Raw genomic sequence first — 6508 nt, forward strand, 5'->3', positions numbered from 1 at the left:
GTTATTTTGCCTAAAAGAAACAATCATGGAAGTTCTCTGAAGGCTAGCCTATTCCTATAGAATTCTCATGGTTGCCTCAGCAAAGAGAAGGGGGAAAAAATGCAATATTTCTATAGCAACACAGTTTAAGACACGTAGAACCTTTTAAATTTATTTTGTTCTTTCATCATGATTTCATCAAGATCTTAACATAATTATTTCTGCTATGCTAAAGTATCTTAACACAGTGACAAGGAAACATATTACCACATTCTAAATAAAACTCCCTTATTTTTAAAAGCTGCATACATTAGTGTTGTGAACATTCAGAAAATTAACATTTTTTCTTCATCCATATTTAATATTCTGAAATTGCACAGACTCAGCAAGAGGGCTGATGTAACAGCTATTTCCTTAGTTTACTTATAAATTAGTGAGCATTAAAACAATACATACTATGAAATTAATTCTTATTGCTTCTGATGCAGAAAGCCAGTATTACCATTCACAAACAAATCTTCTTCTAGAAACTAAGTATTATAGTTACAATACAAAATTTGGAACCAGGAAATAAACTCTATTACTCATTATATTACATACATTCTTTAGTGATAGCAAGTAACTGATCATTCTCATGCCTTGATGTTCTGATGTGAAAAATCAAGACAAAAAAAATCTAAGTTGCTAGATTTAGCTCGAGTAGTGCCAAAAGTCTCAAACAGAAGTTATGACAAATGTAAGCCATTCTTGTTCCTTTCACACGATGAGCACACAGTTCACAATGACTTATTTAGCCTCCATGTCAACACGTTTTCAGGGTGGCTCCCTCTCATTACTGTTCCATGACCCATGTTTATGCTCTGCTCAGGGTAAGCGTATAAGCTCAAGAAAATTCTCAAAAATAAGAATTCATATCTTATCCAGAGCTTAAATAATACCTAGGGAAACTGCTGGTTAGTTCTTTCTTTTCAGATTTCTACTGCTGAAACGTTGTGTGTTCGAGTGAGAGAGAAAGCTAATGCTTATATGTGAACAGTTTTCAAGAGCATCCATATATAGTCAGCATTATAAATAGCTATTTTTGTAACAGCACTGAACTGACTTTTTGTTATATATAGAGAGAGGGTGTTCTCTGCATACAGAAATTATTCTCTTATTCTACCTTGTACTTGCTGTCTTAACTCTCCTCCCACTCACGTAGTCCTGCTCCATACAACAGAACTAGCCACTGCCAGTGTCAAACCACACTGGCACTATAGTTCATAGAATCATAAATACCAGAGTCAAAGGGACCTCAGGGATCACCTGGTCCAACCTTTCTTGGCAAAAGCACAGTCTAAACAAGATGGCCCAGCACCCTGTCCAGCTGAATCTTGAAAGTGTCCAACGCTGGAGATTATCCCAGTGGCTGATTGTTCTCATTGTGAAAAATTTTCCTCTTGTGTCCAGTTGGAATCTCCTCAGGAGTAACTTGTACCTGTTACCCCTCATCTTTCCCATGTGACTCCCTGTAAAAAAAGGGAGTCTCCATATTCTTTGTAACCACCCTTTTAATACTGGAACATGGTGTTAACTATAGCAGTGGGCCAATAATACTTTCCAACAGACTAGCCCAAACCTCTTTTTATAAAGAGGCTCTCTCTATACAGACCACACTTTTTTTTTCTTTATTTACCTATGGCTATTTCACTACTAAAAAAGGCTCATGAAATGGATATGCCCAATGATTTATTTAGGAATATGGATCTACAGTAAACATTTCAGTATTTGAATCGCAAAGTGTATTTTTTCATTATTATTAAACTGAAAGGATCTACGAGAACATTGAAATGGATCTGCAATTTCTTTGTTTCAACACCTCAGGTTTTGAACACTAAGCCAGAGCAGATCAGCTACAACAGGTTTGTTACAACTCTCACTATAAGGTCAGGCAAAAGGAATCACCTAGTTCTAGCTTCCATAAAGTTCAAATTTAAAGCATTTAAAAAAATAATCTTTAACATAAACCAACAATGGATTATGTATCAAGTTAATTAAAATTGTTAACATTCAATTATAGTTAAAAATCAGCCGTAATTCAAAAACACAGATGGAAAAAATACTTGCGTGGTAACTGCTTTCAACTACAGGTCTAAGCACTGGCTGAAATTAATTAAAAAGATTTTGTTCCAAAATATGGTATAGCACTTGCTCCTTGCAGCACTTGATTGCTACAGTTTAAGATTTCTCGCCTTTCCTACAAACTACGGTCTTTCACCCATTGTAATATATGATCCCGTTTTTTGACCTGCCAGAAAAATCTAAGGGGCTAAAACATGGCTACAAAAATTCCGATACAATTATTTAAATCCTTAAACACTACAGTTTTAGGTAAATACTGACAAACAAGGCCATGCTCCTGTGTGTTATTTAATGTGGAGGCTTCTTTAGGCAGAGAGCTCTCTCCTAGCAGAACATCTTGCCAGAAGTACAAAGGGGGAGATTTTCCTTCCTATTGCCAAATGAGCAAAATGAAAGAAATCTTTGAACACCCACACAACTAGAGGTAGTATTTAAGTCTGTACAATAAAAAAAGCCAATACTTCTATTCTTCAATCTACCTGTTAAAATGGCGCTTTTTATTTCTACTACAGGCAGGTATGTATTTTATAAAAAGCTTGCCTTTTTTTTTTTTTTTTTTGCAACTGCAGACATCTTCACTATTAAGTCAGCACACACACCAAAACCAAGAAAAATCTTAAAGATCATGTTGTTTCACGTAAACCCATCAGACTATTTGAAATGTTAGATTTGACATTCTTGCACTGAGATCTCTGGAAAAAAATAATTAAGTGTTCTCATAGACAGTAAAATCAAGAGGGAATTGTAGGTTGTGCTAGCCAAGAAACCATTATCAACTGGCAATATACAATTTGATCGCTCATTATACTGGAAGCTGGTAGTGCTCAACAGCAGAGAGACATGAGAACAACAAAAGAAACTAACAGGACAATTTAAAACTTCTGTCCTGCAATACTGCAGGACCTGAAAGCCATTCATGGTGTGCAATCTATCAGTATGCCAAAGGATTTTCCTAGCCCTGCTGTTTTATATTCTCCCATAGCCTGTTTGAAAGGTCTGAAGCTTTGCTAAATAAACACATATTTGCAATAAATAAGAACTCTTCCAGGTAGAACCGCAACTAATGCATTACCATCTTGACAAACCTACTGGGTAGAAGTCAGGTAACAGCTTCCCTCAACCAAGGCATGGCACACAGGAATTTGCATGATCATTACTAATTTCACTATGGCAGTTTCAGGCTGTTGCTGTCTCAGGCAGTACCTGCCGCAGCAGCAGCACACGATGCAGACAGGAGGAGGATCTCGGAGAGGGAGGCTGGAGTAGTTCAGCAACAGCACGCAGAGCCCTCACATACACCAAAGGGAACCGAACAGGAGCAGAGCTGCTCGCTCCTCCAGCCCAGGAAAGAGGCATCGCACACAAACCACACAAAACCCTGCTTGTAAAAAAATCCTTTTCTTTTCCATACGCTCAAGTCCGAGGATAGCAACCGAGTTCTCCCTGCTCACCGAGCAATACTGAAGATGAAACCTGAGAGGAGAATCAAGGAATAGCCCAGCAACGGGAATCCCGGCATCCCTCTTCCTCCTAGCGGCTCCGGCCGAGGAGCAGCCTTCCCTCCTGGGTGTTGGCCCCTCTCACGCTCTCCATCACCGCTCACCCGCCGGGTAACAGCCAGCTATATTTTCTCATAACTGGCACAGAAAATACACAAGCCCGTCGACAGTGCGACTGATAAAAAAAAAAAAAGGCAAAAACCAACCAAAAAACCCACCGCCACCAACACAAAAAAAACCAACACAGAAACCCGCAGGGAAACACTCCCTCCCCCCGATGGCAGTAACCTCGGGAGTATCGTTACAGCAAAAGCCCGAGCCCGCAGCGCGGCGGAAGGGAACACGGGGAGGAAGCGGGCACGGCCAGCGCCAGGCGGGGAGCACGGGCGGAATCCCACAGGCGGCCGCCCCCCCCCCCCCCGCCCCGCTCCCGGGGCACCTCAGTGCAACCCCGGCCAGCGGGACCGAAGAGGGGCCGCGCCCGCCGGCTCTGCCCCGGACGAGAGGGGCGGCGAGCGGACACGGTGCCGCCGCCAGACCCCGCTCCCTCGCCCCCTCGGCCCCGGGCCGGGCGCACCTGGGCTGCGGCGCTTCCCTGCCCGCCGGCGGAGACCCCCACCGGCGGGGACCCCCACCGGCCCCACGCCCACCGGGGCAGCGCCAGCGAACGGCTCCCGGCGGGACGGCGGGGGGAGGGGGGTGGGCGGCGGCCGCCCAACGGCGGCGGGGGCGCGAGCGGCGGCGGTCGCGCGGCCGGGCGGCGGTGGGGTAGTAGGGACGGAGCCGAGGGAACGGGGTGAGGCGCGGGACCGCCCCGCCGCCGCAGCAACAGCCCGGCAGGTGACAGGTGAGGGCAGCGGAGGGCAAGGGGCGACCTGCCGGCGCTCGCCCGGCCCCGCGCAGCTCCCCTACCTCCGCTCCGGCGCCGCCGCTGCTCTCGTTACACCCGGCGGCGCGCGCTCACTCGCCCGCCGCCGCCGCCCCCTCACTCCGCTCCCCCGCCCGCCGCGATCCCTCCCTAGCGCGGCGCTCAACCGACGCCACTAGCCACCCGGCCCCGCCCTCAAGCCCGCACTGACATCCCCTCTCACCAATAGCAAAGGAATGAGCCGGCCTCAGGCTACGCCTACAACCTCCTCGACCAATAGAAGCTGGCCGTGATCCTGCCCCGCCAACCCTCACTAGCACCGCCCCCAGCCTCGGTTCGGTTGCCTCGCAGACGCCGAGAAACGGGCGCTGGGCTGCGGGCGGCGGCGGGCCCGGGCCGCGGGGGTAGCGTCGGGGGAGAGGCGGCGGCTGAGGGCAGGTCGGGCTACGGGAGGGGCGGCAGCAGTCACGGGTGACAGCCCCGCTGCTGGCAGCGCAGGCAGGTGGAGGTGCGGGGTGTCGGCCTCCGGCAGCAGCGAGGGCTGTGAGGGACGTGGCCCTCGCTGGACAGGCAGGAGGGCCAGGTGGCTTCTGGTTCGAGGGGATTTCGCCTAACTGGTGGGCTCTTCTTCCTTTTCTTTCTTTCTTTTTTTTTTTTTTTTTATTGGCGTGGAAACTGGCCCACGCCCCCGGCACACAGAGCCGTTAGTCACCCGTGTGGGGAACAGGGAGGGGGTGCAGAAGGGCAGTAGGAACTGATGCTGCTTTTGCTGGCTGGATGCAAAGACGGGCAGTCAACAATCAGTATCTCCTTGTTTCCTCAGATCACCTCCTGAAACGGTGAAAATGTCTCCAGCATGCAAACGTTTCTCCCACCTTTAGAAAACCATAACCCCGGCTTGCAGATTGTGTTGCAAGCAGCTGTAAGGCTTGCACTTCCCAGGTTTGCTCACACAAAAAGACAGTTAAAAACTGGAGCCACTTTCAGCTGCCACTTTCAGGCAAACATCGACTATCAGATAGGCATCATGGCAAAATGCAGTTCTGCAAGTTATGAATGCTTGAACTTAGCTTCCATTTTCTTGATATGCTTGAATGCTTATTTAAATTAGAAAAGTCTTATGAAGCCCACTGGACATAACATGCCGTAGGGCTCAGTGATAGCTGAGGATTGCTAATCTAACACTAGCTGAAAGTGTATTTCATTTGAAAGGCTATGAACCTTAAAAAAAATCTGCGTAGACAGATAACAGAGCTTAAGGCATTGCAGTGCATAAAAATCAGGCTTCTCATTTTCATTTGTCGTTCCACACAAACTGCTTCATGAGCCTTGGGGCACTTAAGTGTTTTAGTTTGGATCAGGGATGCAATTTTGAAGTAAATGCTGTCATCATGTCTGCTTACAGTGCTTTGCTTCACAGTGTGATGTGGTGTTGGAGTGCAATGAAGTAGGTCCCTTTAGGACGAAGCTAAACTGGCAGAGGTGCTCCAGGAGTGCACCTAATGCGTTCCAGCCACAAATGAGCACTCAGCAGGACTCAAACTGAACTAGTTGAACACTAGGGATCCCTGAAATTAGTTTAGCTTAGAGATCAGGCCCTCAACACCAACTGTTGCACTCTACAGGTCTTCTGTTAGGCCATGGTGCTTGCCAGTATAGTCAAAGACTTGGAGCTTTGTAGTTCGGAAGGTCCCAGAAGATTTCTAATGTAACATCTGAAAGATCTGATTCATGGTTCACGGCAGGCAGGTGAACTGATCTTCTGAAACTTTGATGCTTAAAAGTCTGCCAAAACTTGCAGTTTTCACATGAATCTTCCTATGTAGTTCTGTCAGGAGTACAACATATCACCCATAGCAATAAGGACAACTTGAACTGAAGTTCAAGATACAATGCTGTGTCTAAATGGTAGAAAAGGTGCTACCAGTGTTGCTACTCTAGATATTGTCAATGGATTTTGTAGTCCTTAATTACCTCCCTATGCCTGTAACTGAGTCCAGGATAGAAGGCAGAGGTGCTACATGTTAAAAATCAAGATAAA

At 46.8% G+C, this 6508-nt stretch overlaps 1 protein-coding gene across 5 annotated transcripts in view; it reads right to left on the minus strand.

Annotated features, from left to right (window-relative positions):
* CDKL5 (cyclin dependent kinase like 5) overlaps positions 1 to 4598 on the minus strand; it is a 140668-nt gene extending 136070 nt beyond the window's left edge. For 3 of the 5 annotated variants that reach the window (XR_008820102.1, XM_056327950.1, XM_056327954.1), the window contains exon 1: positions 3552 to 3749. The gene's annotated coding sequence lies outside the window, so the exon portion shown is untranslated. Of the gene's footprint in view, positions 1 to 3551; positions 3750 to 4511 lie in introns of those variants that run through there. The other 2 variants (XM_056327951.1, XM_056327953.1) reach the window with 2 other exon arrangements.
* Between the last annotated feature and the right edge of the window lie 1910 nt (positions 4599 to 6508).

This window comes from Falco biarmicus, chromosome 2, assembly GCF_023638135.1.
Source record: "Falco biarmicus isolate bFalBia1 chromosome 2, bFalBia1.pri, whole genome shotgun sequence".
NCBI lineage: Eukaryota > Metazoa > Chordata > Aves > Falconiformes > Falconidae > Falco > Falco biarmicus.